At 35.9% G+C, this 13,847-nt stretch overlaps 1 non-coding gene across 1 annotated transcript; it reads right to left on the minus strand.

The window, feature by feature from the left end:
- Positions 1-9,328: 9,328 nt before the first annotated feature.
- Positions 9,329-9,435, minus strand: LOC127108717 (small nucleolar RNA R71). The gene has a single exon (XR_007796237.1). It is a non-coding gene; the product is annotated as a small nucleolar RNA R71 (small nucleolar RNA).
- Positions 9,436-13,847: the final 4,412 nt, after the last annotated feature.

Raw genomic sequence — 13,847 nt, forward strand, 5'->3', positions numbered from 1 at the left:
TTAATTGTGTATAGCCATTTTAATTGACTTTGCGAGTTTAACTTGTGTTGTTGGGCCTTGGTCAAGGTCGATTTGACTTTGTTAGGTTAAGATCATTGGATTTAGGAGATCGATGGAATGTACATTCCATCTTCCAAAATGAATGAATGATCTTAATTTGGTAAAATTCCTCCTTTGTCCAATTTGAGTTTGATCTATTTCCCCTCCCTCTTCATCTTATTCCTCTTCTTTATGCATTCATATTATGGACCTATAATATCTCAATATCCTAAGGCTAGTTGATTGCAAAATCAACATAAGTATGGATGAGATTAGGTTCCCCACTTTGCATGATATTTTTGTGTGTGGTATGTTTCATGAGCATAGTTCATCATACTATGTCTCTAACATGCATTAACACCAAAATTCTATTGCCCGAACTCAAATAGTTGTGACTTCTACATAAGTCCAATTACGATTACTTAGCATAGCACTAAATTTTGATCCAAAAGGCATAGCATTCTAGTTAGTGAGATTGTAAGTCTCCCCTCTTTCATGGTATATTGTGGAAACTTGGCCTTTCTTCCTTCCTTTGGAAGATGTCTTGGTTCAAGGATCCATGCTTATGGTAAGTGGGTTGAGTGTTCTCCAAAGAATTACTTAAACAAATGCAAAGAAAAAGCAATACTAACTTCTAACTCATTAATAACTAACATTTAATTTCAAGTCCATTACATTCAATGCAATTTAATTTTTAAGCTCTATTCATTTGCCATTATTCATGACATTCTAATTGTTTATATTGATGTCATTTTCACTTTGTCCACTTGGACCATATTTTGCGATATATTTTAATTGTGTATATTGTGTTTGTTTGTGTGGTCTTTGACCATTAATGTAGATAATAAGAACAAAAAACCCTAAAAAATATCTTGTGTGGATTGTTGGTTTGATCTGAGACAATTGGACTTAGAATTTAGGCAACACTCCCTATGCAAAGGACTTGGTCAATGCCAACTTTCATGTAACCAAGTGCTTGTGATTTGAAACTTCATCTGATACATCATTGAAGATTCATTTAAGTTCATCTGCAACATGATCATTATGAAGATGTTATTTTGAACCTGTGATTTGTGTCATCTTGGAATTCATCTGATGCATGGGAAAATTTGAGGAAGATCAGGGCGTTGCTAAGCTTTGATGTGGCTATCTTTATTTGATGCCTTGCTCTTCAAGTTGAGATTTTGTGCATTGTTTGTTGCTTGATTCTAAAAGTCCAAGGGAATTTGGGTTTTTATATGACATTCTTATTTATTTGATTGCAGCCTAGTGGTCAGATCTTTTCAACTCTTAACTTTTAAATTTTTGCTTAGGATTAGTCTCTTCATCTCCTCCCCACTTCTTTAATTTAAAAATTTCTCCCTCCTTTCAAAAATATTCTTTGCTTGTGTTTGTAGATTTTCAAACTTTGACCACTTTTGCAAACTAGAAACTTTGGCCTAAGCCATTGCATTTTCAAACTTCTTTTCTTAATCAAACTTTTAAATAAACTTAATTATACTTGACTTAAAAGTTTCAAAATCCAAAAAGAACTAACTCATTCAAACCATTTTTAGGCCTTTGTGCCTTTCAAACTTAAATTTTTGTTAAAAAGTAATGCACCCACTTTGAAATTGATACCACGAACTACGAGGTTTTGATCCCTCATTTTTACGTTGGTACGTAGGCACAAGTCTGAAGGTCTTGTCAAACACAAAAATATAATTAATGAATTCTTTCCTCATCCCCTCATTCTATTTTTTTTCCAAACACCATTTGTACAAAAACACATATGCACACAAGAAAGGGCTCCCTAGGAGTACCTAGGACACTTTGGACGCTAACACCTTCCCTCTGTGTAATATATATTTAAATTAAATCTTAAACCTCGGTTTTGCAAAATACCGACATAAAATGTTGCCCAGAATTTGAGCTTTGATTCACATCTCCTGCAATTTTATGTTTTATTTAGAACAAAAAATGCACTTTTATTTTATAATTCATCTAATCCATTAGTTATCTAGAAAATTGAGATGAATACTTTAAGTAATATTTTATTTAATTAAATTGAACACAATTTTTACCTCGGTTAGGTCCCCTCGGTTTTGCAAAAATCGAGATGAAAGCTATAAACACTATTTTACTCCTTCATCAAGATGAAAAATCATTCACTTTTTGAACACTAGCGAATAAAAGGAACATCATTCTTCTCCATCAAACTAAAGAACGCCATTATTCATCTTCTCCAAGGAGCAAGGAAGCTTAAACCTCAAACCAACATTTTTCTTTGAGTTTGTCATCATATTTCCAATATGTAATAATTTCTCCATGACTGTTGTTGTTCTTGTTCTTGTTCTTGTTCTTGTTCTTGTTCTTATTCTTGTTCTTGTTCTTGTTCTTGATGTTCTTGTTCCTAACGATATTGGGATTTTTTGGTGTCCTTGTAAAAATTTCCGAAATAGTCGAAAACATCTAGGGGATATTATATTCAATCATTTAGATTGTGATGGAATTATTCAAAATTACACAAAATGGATATGGCATGTTGAAGTGACAAAAAAAGACTTGGTTCACATAGAGTTGAATTTGATGAATGTATGAAATGATACTCTAGAATATATGATTTGTGATATTGGAGTAGTGCTTTTAAGAAAGCTCATGTGGAAAAAACTCTACAAAGAGACATGGAAAAGTCGTTATATCCGGGATTAATTTTTTTTACAAGATTGTCAGTTATTTAAGAATATTTTATCTTAAGGCAAGATGTGGGTGGGCGGATAAAAGTTTCATTGAAGTTCTTGAATTGTTACAAGAAATGCTTTTATAAGGTAACACATTTCAGAATCTTAGTTATGACACCAAGAAGATATTGTGTCCAATGGGTTTGGACTATGTCAAAATACATGTATGTCATAATGATTGCATATTATATAGGAAATATTATGAAAACATGAACAAGTTCGCGAGGTGTGAGGAGTCACGCTACAAGTAGAAGGGCACTGATGTTGAAGATGATGATTGTGTAACTAGAAAGGGTGTTCTTTCCAAGGTAATATGGTACCTACCGTTAATTCAAAGGTTCAAGAGACTGTTTTCTAATCTAAATTATAACATCCTGAAAATTGATTAATCTATTTAATCAAATTATTCATATTTTTATTTAATTAATTAGTATATGATACTCTTTTAATTAAATATATTATGATTTGTATGTGTATGTGGTATATGGTGGGGTGTACTGAGAGTACTGGTGGCTTGATAGAATGATTAGAATAATTATAAACAAACAGAACTAGTAGTTGTTTTTAATTAATTAAAATAAATAGAAATAGAGGTTTTGGGGTGAAAATAGAAAGTAAGAAGAAATAGGGGAAGTAATGAGAATTATAAGAGGAGTTAAGCCAAAGTGTAATTAATAAAAGGTTTAATTAGGTTTTAATAAAAATGGATTAGAAAATCTAAGAGTAGTCAGTACGTGTTATTTTGAAAAAAGAGGCAAAGTGAGAGCAAAGGTTTCGGAGGAAATCACCATAGCCAAAGCCTAGAGTTGCTGCTGGAAATTCAAGATAGGGGGGACTACTTCGTATATTGGTGTAGTTAATGAAGGGTAGTGAGGACTCATTAATCCTCCTCTAAGTTTTCTCCTATTTGTTATTGTTGATTATGTGTACATTATTACTTATGAATACATGTATATTTCATTTTGATTGATGTTGTTGTGTGAAATTTGTGTACTCATTTCATGTGAAACTATATGATTAAATTCTAAAATTTGGTGTTCTTAAGAGTTGGGTTGCAATTATTGAAGGTGATGATGATTTTGAATCAAATTGATGTAATATATGTTAATCGGTGCCTATTTGGGTTTTTTAATATTATATTAACATGTATGATTGAATTTTGTGCGTTTGAGATTGATTAGGGTCAAAATTGGAGCTTTGAAAGGTCATTCATGGTGGAAAATCACACTTTTGACACTGTTGTTATGGGCTATCATGCTCAGCCCGATCGAGGGCTCTCTTATCGAAATTTCTCTCAGCGCGAGAGGGCTCGCTCAGCAAAATTCCATGTTTCTGGTTTTTCTAAAAGTCTCACTTAGCGAGTGATTCGTCACTCTGTGAGAAAAGGTTTCGTTAAGTGAAATATACATAGTGAGGTATCTCTCATTTCTGAGATGTGCGTCCAGCGAGAGAAGAACCCTCCTAGCAAGGGCTCGCCAAACAAGTTATAGGTCTCCCAACGAGGGTGACAGTGCAAAATTGAGTCATCTCGAGTTAATTTTGTGACAATGTGTTGTTTTGGCGATAAATGGATATTGTCATGTAATGTTTGGGACCATGTGTTTCTATTTGATGAGGATCAATAGATTTTTTTTAATTGATAATGATTATGCACGAAATGGTTAAGGTTATGTTGAGTGGTGTTCCATTGATTCATAATGAGAATTGTAATGATGATTGATGATTAATTATATGAAGAGTACATAATCGTTGTATATTATGGTGGTAGTTCGAAGGGGGGGACTACGTTGTTTCTATGTTGCATGTTGTTTATAGTTCAGAAATGTGAACTTGGTTTGTATGAAGAACCATCGTTGATTGGTACCACATGCATAATGTTGATGTCGTGAGTCACATTTAATGCATATATACATATTATGATGGGAAAGGTGTGAGAGTGCAATGGTCTGGTTTGTGTATTGAATGTGTGATGTGTTGTGTTTTAACTACCCTCGCATTCTTTATGCCGTTTTATATTAAAGTTTATTATAACCCCTTTTATATTATGCTATCCATCATGGACATTTTGTAGATAATCAGGAGTAGAGTTTTGTTGCTGTGAGTGAAAGATAGCTTCTTGGAGCTTACCTTCGTTTAATTATCATTCTATTTTATTTTAGTGGTTTAGTTCTCTGATCTTGTAAAATCGGGAACAAGACACTTTTATTATGTTTTGAGTTGGTGTCGAATTATGATATTAAAGTTTGGTACTTTATTTAAGAAGCTCAATTTGAAGTTGTTATTATGTTGATTTCCGCTACATGTAGTTAAATGTTTTCGAAATTTTTGTTGGTTGGTTGTTGAAGTGACACCTTAAATTGCTGAGTGATTTTTTTTATATAAGTTTCATGGTTTAGGGTGTTACAATAATGGTATCACAGCGGGCCAGTCCATCCATCTAGGTTGTGTAACTTTGTTTGTTTCCTGGTATGCGACATGTGTATGAAACATTGTTGGTGCTCATTTGTTTTTCTAATTGTTTGCTAGGAGGAGCAGGATTGAAATAAGTGGGGGATAAGCTTCTTCTTATCTGAGATGTTTTAGGTGTAGAGGGTTGGTTTAGCGTATCGCTGATTGCAAGAGTGCAGGTTTTTGGATGAGGTTATGTTATTTCTTAGACCCGAAGAGAGTGAGGATTCGAGATTCATGTATGTCGGTCAGGTTAAGATGTCTTCAAGGGAGAATGATCAGGTGCTCGTGATGTTCGCTTTGTGAGTGGAGAGAAATGTTGCGGACGGCGATATGTCATTGTATGTGAAGTTCCTGATGTTTTTCCTGAAGATATTAGTGAATTGCTTCAAGTGTGTGAAGCCAGGTCATCGAGCTGCTGGATGTAAGAGTAATACTTTGACTTAATATAACTATGGAGAGTATGTCACATTAGTACTCAGTGCTAAAAACCAAAGAAGACTCAGTCTGGATGGAAAGTTTTTACTTTGTCTGGAGTAGAGACTATTGCATTTGATAACTAAATTTGAGGTACATGGTTTATTAATAGTATTCCTTTGATCACTATTATTTATACAGGTGCAACATGTTCTCTTATATCTTTTGAGTGTGTGAAAAAATTGAATTTGAACTTGTCTACTATGAATGGTAGCATGGTCACATATACCCCAACTAATTGTTCAGTGACTACTTCGTTGGTGTGTATGAATTGTCCTTTGAAAATTTATGGTATAGATTTTGGGATTGACTTATATTGATTTCCTCTAAGTAAAATCGATGTTATTCTGGGTTGAATTTTTTAGAGTTCAACCATGTGCAGATCAATTGTTTTGATAAATCAGTGAAGTTTCTTGAATCTAAGAAGAGTACGGAGTCGAGTTTCATGACCGTGAGACAGGTAGAGATGTCCTTGAGAGAGAGTTCTCAAGTGTTCATGGTGTTCGCGTCCTTGAAAGGGAGGATGCAATAGAATGATTACGGATCTACCTATTGTGTGTGAGTTTCCTAAAGTGTTCCCAAATGACATTAGTGATTTGCCGCAAGAGCGTGAAGTTTAGTTCGCTATAGACTTAGTACCTGGTATTACTCATATGTAAATGGTGTCGTATAGGATGTCCAATTTAGAGATGAGTAAGATGAAGAAGCAATTAGAGGATCTACTTGAGAAGAAGTTTTTTTGATCGAGTGTTTTATTTTGGGGAGCGTCGGTGATGTTAGTTAAGAAGAAAGATGGTAGAATGAGGTTGTGTGTTGACTATCGAAAGATGAAAAAGGTTACTATCAAGAGTGAGTATCCTCTTATGATAATTGACAATTTGATGGATCCGTTGGTTGGTGCTTGTGTATTCAATAAAAATGATTTATGGTCAGGTTATCATCAAATTTGTGTGAAATCAGACAATATTCCAAAAACTACATTCAGAACGAGATATGGTAACTATGAGTATTTTGTGATGCCATTTGGTGTTCTAATGCATCTGATGTGTTTATGGAATATATGAATAGGATTTTTCATCCTTATCTAGATCAGTTTGTGGTTGTGTTCATCAATGATATTTTGATATATTCTAAGTCTGATGAAGAGCATGTGGAGCATCTGAAACTTGTGTTGCAGACCTTGAAAGAAAAGAAGTTGTATGCGAAGTTATCCAAGTTTGAGTTATGGTTATGAGAGGTGATTTTCCTCAGGAATGTAATTTTTAGTGGTGATATTATTGTTGATTGATAACATGAAATAATATCACATTTTTGGACTCGATTTAATTAAATTATATTATTATTTGTTTCAATTTATTTCATATTATTCGATACTACGTGGTATTTTCCCTTCTATTTGTCTCAGGTAACTTATTTGAAGCATAAGTGAAAAAGGAAGAAAAGGGGGTGCAAAAAGAGGATGAAAGCAAATTCCACTAAAGCCCAGCCCACAATTACAAGACAGAAGCGCTGAAGCTGTGACGACCGCCACACAAGGTGTGACGAGTGTCACGCCCCCTGCTAAGTGTTACGAGCGTAACACAAGATGTGACGAGCGTTACACCCCCATTCCTATATTTTTGGGTTTGACGCGTAACAGAAGCAACGGAAGCACGTTCCTCCTCTTTCTTCGCTTGACCAATTGACATGAGAAATCTACCAAAGGGAAACGGTTACAAATGAGAGTAATATAAATAGAGCCAAAGATGCCAACCCTGCAGCTCTCTCGGTCTCGCTTCTTTTTCCGCCGTGCAAGCATTTACAACATTAATTTTCTACAGCTTTCTATTATTAGCAATTTTTATATTTCCTTTTCTTTTCCAGTCAATTTTCAGAGCACTTAATAAATTTTTCACACAATAGTTTCTACATCGGAAATTATTGTGTATCTTTTACTGGATCTAACCTTACGTTAGATCATAGTATTTTATTTCTTTGCTTTTATTTTCCTGTCCGATTGAAGATTGCAAGAACAAATCCAACCGGTCTGTGGTGGAGTGTTCAAGATTCCCATTAATTATTCAGGTTCTTTAATTTATTGTTTTAATTTATATATGCTTTGCATTACTGTTTATTTATATTGTTTGCCTGATATGGTTTTATTTAAGCATGATAATTGTTCATACCTGTTTAGCATGTCCGGCTAATTAATTTAGATATCGGTATGTAAAGTAAGCGGAATAAGGAATCAAAACTAAGTTGGTTTAATTTTATTTAAAATTAAAGTCACTCTTTTTATGGTCTCAATTTACAGAGTTAATACCAAGGTTTTTGTACGAAAGTAAAAGACATAAAGAAGTTAGAATCAATAGAACGACGGTTTGAGTTTTTAACTGGACAGTGTAAATTGGACATTAATTCTAAATCAGGGCGAAAGCAATTTTTAGAGTTAATTAAATTCTAATCTTTTTCAAAAAGTAATTTTAAAGGTTAAATGTGAGGACGAGAGTTAAGCATTTAAGTTTAATTATATAATCTAAGTCAATAGAGCGAGAGTTTGAGACGAGGGTGTTTAAACGGTTATTATTTTAATGAAAAGAGTTTCTATAGATTCTGTTGTTTTCAAAAAGTGATTTTGGACTTAACTAATAAGTAACAGCTACGTTAACATAAAGTCATAGTCTATTCAACAGAGCGAGAGTTTGAGATAAGACTTTTAAATCAATAGTGTCTACTGAAAAGATTTATTTTAAAAACCAAGAAACCAATGAAGATTTGATTCCCTAATTACGACGAACTACATACCGATATCCGCTTAATTAATATTTAAATTAGATCCAATTTTAGTTTTACTTTTCCCCCTAATCATCAAAGTATCATCCGCCTTAGCTTTACGAAGTAACCTTAGAAAACGGTATATCGATTCATAAGTCCCTGTGGGATCGATATCTTTTAAAACTACGCGATAGAACTGTGCACTTGCAGTTAGTACCCCAATAGACTTATAAAGTCGCGATCAAGTTTTTGGCGCCGTTGTCGGGGACTTTTATTTAGTCGATATCGTAACCCTTCTGTTACGCTGTAGAGACTAAGGAAATTTTTTCTTTCTTTCGTTGATTTGTATGCCACACACTCGCTCACAAGGCGAGCCGTTTTACTTACGAATCAACGACATTGAACTATATCTCCGAGTCTTGCGACGAATTCGGGAATATCGTGCTGCAAACAATCTCCCTCCTATCGAAGTTCCCGACATCAAAAATATTCTTCCTTCGCCGATACCCGAGATGGCAGAACCAGCTCGTGCTCTTCGAGATTACGCCGCTCCATCGCAAGATGAGCCGCATTCGAGTATTGCTCCACCCGCAATCGAAGCAAACAACTTCGAACTTAAACCTTCACTGTTACAAGCAGTGCAACATAATCAATTCTCTGGAAATCCTACCGAGGATCCAAACCTTCATTTATCCGTATTTGTCCAATACGCTGATACTATTAAATCTAATGGTGTCACTTCAGAGGCGATTCGACTTCGTCTTTTTCCCTTCTCGTTAAGAGATAAAGCTAGAAGATGGCTTCAGTCTCTTCCTTCCAACTCGGTCACCACATGGAATGAGTTGAAGAAAGTCTTTCTTGCCCGATATTTTCCTCCAAGCAAAACAACTATGTTGAGAGCCCAGATAAATGAATTTAAACAGAAAGATAACGAGTCTCTTTTCGAAGCATGGGAAAGATACAAAGACATGATGAGACTTTGTCCACACCATGGTTTAGAGGACTGGTTAGTAATTCATACCTTCTATAATGGTCTCTTATATAACACAAGGTTAACAATAGACGCCGCCGCAGGTGGTGCGCTTATGGATAAACCTTACGCTGATGCTTATTAACTTATCGAGAGCATGGCCCAAAACCATTATCAGTGGGGAAGCGACCGAACAATGGTAGAAAAACCTCAAACGAAAAGTGGCATGTACGAGATAAGTAGCCTTGATCATGTTAATGCAAAAGTGGATGCTCTGGCCCAGAAAATTGAAAGTTTAAATGTATCACCTCCAGCCATCGTGGTTGCCGCAGCTCAAAATTACGAAGTCTATGGAATCCAAGGTCACACTCCTACAGATTGTCAACTCCTAACAGGAATCCAAGCAGAGCACGTGAATTATGCTCAAGGAAATCCCTACTCGCATACCTATAACTCAAACTGGAAGAACCATCCTAATTTTTCATATAAGAGCAATAATGCTTTATACGCACCAGGACAAGCTCCCAGTCAAGCCCCAGTTATACCCCCTGGATATCAAAAGCCGACCCCATCTACACCTAACAATAATGTTCCTAGGAAATCCAACTTGGAAATCATGATGGAGAACTTCATAGCTTCTCAACAGCAAACCAATAAAGATTTCTTAAACCAGAATGTACACACTAGCGAACAAATCAAACAACTAGCAAGTAAAGTAGATGCCCTGGCTACCCATAACAAAATGCTGGAAACATAAATATCACAAGTAGCTCAACAACAAGCGCCTACCGCTGCCCCAACTGGTACATTTCCTGGACAGCCCCAACCTAATCCGAAAAGCCACGCTCATGCAATCATATTGAGAAGTGGAACAGAGGTAGAAGGACCGTCTGATCCAAGAATTGAAAACCAAAACTCTAAAAAGTCAACTGAGGAAGAAAATAAACCTAAGGAAAAGGAGGAAAGTAATAAGGAAACCGTAGAAAAGAAAGAACCTTATGTACCTCCACCACCTTATAAACCACCTATCCCTTACCCTCAAAGGCTTATTAAAACCAAAGATGCGGGCCAATTTAAAAACTTTGTTGACTTACTGAAACAATTAAACGTCACAATTCCTTTTACAGAAGCTATTACACAGATGCCCTCATATGCTAAGTTCTTAAAAGAAATTCTTTCTAATAAAAGGAAACTTGAAGAAAGCGAAACCGTTACACTCATTGCTGAATGCAGCGCTATAATCCAGAATATGCCTCCTAAACTTAAAGATCCTGGTAGTTTCTCTATACCCTGTCATATAGGAAAATTTGTCATAGACAAAGCTCTATGCGATTTAGGAGCCGGTATCAGTGTTATGCCTTTATCCATATGCAAGAAACTGGAAATGGGAGAATTAAGACCAACTAAAATGTTTGTGCAATTAGCAGATCGTTCCGTTAGATATCCTGTCGGAATTCTTGAAAACGTTCTCGTGCGCATAGGTCAATTCTACATTCCAACCGATTTTATAATTATGGACATAAGAGAAGATGAAGTTACACCCATTATATTGGGAAGACCATTCTTAGCAACCGCCGGTGCTATCATAGACGTAAAACGAGGACGGCTCACTTTCGAAGTAGGAGAAGAGAAAATTGAGTTCATTCTTTCCCAATTTTTGAAAGCACCTGCAATAGACGACACATGTTACTTCATGGATATCATCGATGAATGCATAAAAGAAACAGAGTTAGAAAATGACAAATTGTCTGACTATCGTGTAGAAGACAGACTTAACCAATGTTTAGCAATGACATCGGATCCTACGCAATGCCTTAAGAAACCAAACCTCGACCTGAAAACACTTCCCAAAAATCTGAGATATGAATTCCTAGACTTAGAACTTGAACGACCAGTGATAGTTAATGCAGACCTAGGAAAACTCGAAACCGAAAAACTCCTACATATCTTAAGAAAATACCCAACCGCACTAGGATACAACATCACCGATCTTAAAGGGATAAGTCCTTCTATTTGTATGCACCACATCATGCTAGAAGAAGACTGTAAAACTTCTAGGGAACATCAGAGGAGACTAAACCCGATCCTGAGTGAGGTAGTGAAAAAGGAAGTAACAAAGTTATTAGAGGCGGGTATCATATATCCTATATCTGATAGCAAATGGGTTAGTCCTGTACACGTAGTACCAAAGAAAGGAGGTATAACAGTTATTGAAAATGAAAAAGGAGAAACTATAACCAAACGAATCGAATCGGGATGGAGAATGTGCATTGACTATAGGAAACTAAACAAAGCAACCCGAAAAGATCATTTCCCTTTACCATTCATTGACCAGATGTTAGAACGATTAGCAAAACATTCTCATTTTTGCTATCTAGACGGATACTCAGGCTTCTTTCAAATACCAATTCATCTTGATGACCAAGAAAAGACAACATTCACATGTCCTTTTGGTACCTTCGCTTATCGACGAATGCCGTTCGGCTTGTGCAATGCTCCTGCAACCTTCCAAAGGTGCATGATGGCAATATTCGCCGATTTTCTCGAAAACATCATGGAAGTATTTATGGATGATTTTTCCGTATGCGGACAAAGCTTTGAAGAATGTCTTGAAAACCTAGAAAGAGTTCTAGAACGATGTGTAAAAGTAAACCTAGTACTTAATTGGGAAAAATGTCACTTTATGGTACAAGAAGGAATTGTTTTAGGACACATCATATCAAATAGAAGAATTGAAGTAGACAAAGCCAAAATAGAAGTAATCGAAAACCTTCAACCTCCGAAAACTGTGAGAGAAGTACGAAGCTTCTTAGGACATGCCGGTTTTTACCGACGATTCATTAAAGATTTCTCTAAAATAACTAAACCTTTAACCGGATTATTGATGAAAGATGTTGAATTCATCTTCGACAATAAATGTTTAGAAGCATTTCAAACGCTTAAACAAGCATTGATCTCCGCGCCCATAATGCAGGCTCCAGATTGGAATGAACCATTCGAAATAATGTGTGACGCAGGTGACTACGCCGTAGGTGCTGTCTTAGGACAACGAAAAGATAAAAAACTTCACGTCATATATTACGCAAGTAGAACCCTAGACGAAGCACAAATGAATTACGCCACGACCGAGAAAGAACTTTTAGCAGTAGTATTTGCACTAGATAAATTTCGTTCTTACTTGGTCGGAGCTAAAATAATCGTTTACACTGACCACGCCGCCATTAAGTACCTCTTAACAAAAAAGGACGCTAAACCTAGACTCCTAAGGTGGATTTTGTTGCTATAAGAATTCGATTTGGATATCAAAGATAAGAAAGGAACTGAAAATGTAGTAGCAGATCACCTCTCTAGACTTGAAAACCTGGAACCGGAAAGAACATCGATCAACGATGATTTCTCGTACGATAAACTTATAGCTACTTTGGAAGAAAATAAAGCTGATAAACAGGTAGAGACCACCCTAGCTATATGTGTTACACCATGGTACGCCGATCTCGACAATTATTTAGCTGCCGGAATAGTTCCACCTAATCTATCTTACCAACAAAAGAAACGATTCTTCCATGACATAAAACATTATTACTGGGATGACCCTTTACTTTTCAAAAGAGGCCTCGATGGTATCTTCCGTCGGTGTATACCTGAAGAAGAGGTAGAAAATATAATCCAACACTGTCACTCCGCTCCTTATGGTGGACATGCAAGTACATCCAAGACCTGTTCTAAAATCCTACAAGCCGGTCTTTATTGGCCAAACATATGGAAAGATGTACATAATGCCATCAAGAAATGTGATAGATGTCAACGCACAGGAAACATATCTAGACGTGATGAGATGCCACAAAAGGGCATTTTGGAAGTAGAGATTTTCGACGTGTGGGGAATAGATTTCATGGGACCTTTTCCGCCTTCTTTTGGTAACAAGTACATACTCGTAGCAGTTGACTACGTATCAAAATGGATTGAAGTTATAGATTCTCCAACAAACGACACACGAGTAGTAACTAGACTCTTTAAGAATATAACTTTCCAAAGATTTGGTGTCCCAAGAATAGTAGTCAGTGATGGAGGATCGCATTTCATATCTAAGGTACTCGAAAAACTACTGTTTAAGTATGGTGTAAAGCATCGAGTAGCAACACCTTACCATCCTCAAACCAGCGGACAAGTGGAAGTGTCTAACAGAGAAATTAAACAAATATTAGAAAAAACAGTCGCCACCTCAAGGAAAGACTGGTCATCAAAACTATCCGAAGCTTTATGGGCATATCGAACCGCCTACAAAACTCCCATAGGAACAACCCCATTTAAGCTTATTTATGGAAAATCTTGCCACCTCTTCAGTAGAATTAGAACATAAGGCCTACTGGGCTATTAAAAATCTAAATTTAAACTATAAGGCCGCTGGTGAAAAGCGAATTCTTGACATAAACGAATTA

This window comes from Lathyrus oleraceus, chromosome 7 (genome assembly GCF_024323335.1).
Source record: "Lathyrus oleraceus cultivar Zhongwan6 chromosome 7, CAAS_Psat_ZW6_1.0, whole genome shotgun sequence".
Taxonomy (NCBI): Eukaryota; Viridiplantae; Streptophyta; class Magnoliopsida; order Fabales; family Fabaceae; genus Lathyrus; species Lathyrus oleraceus.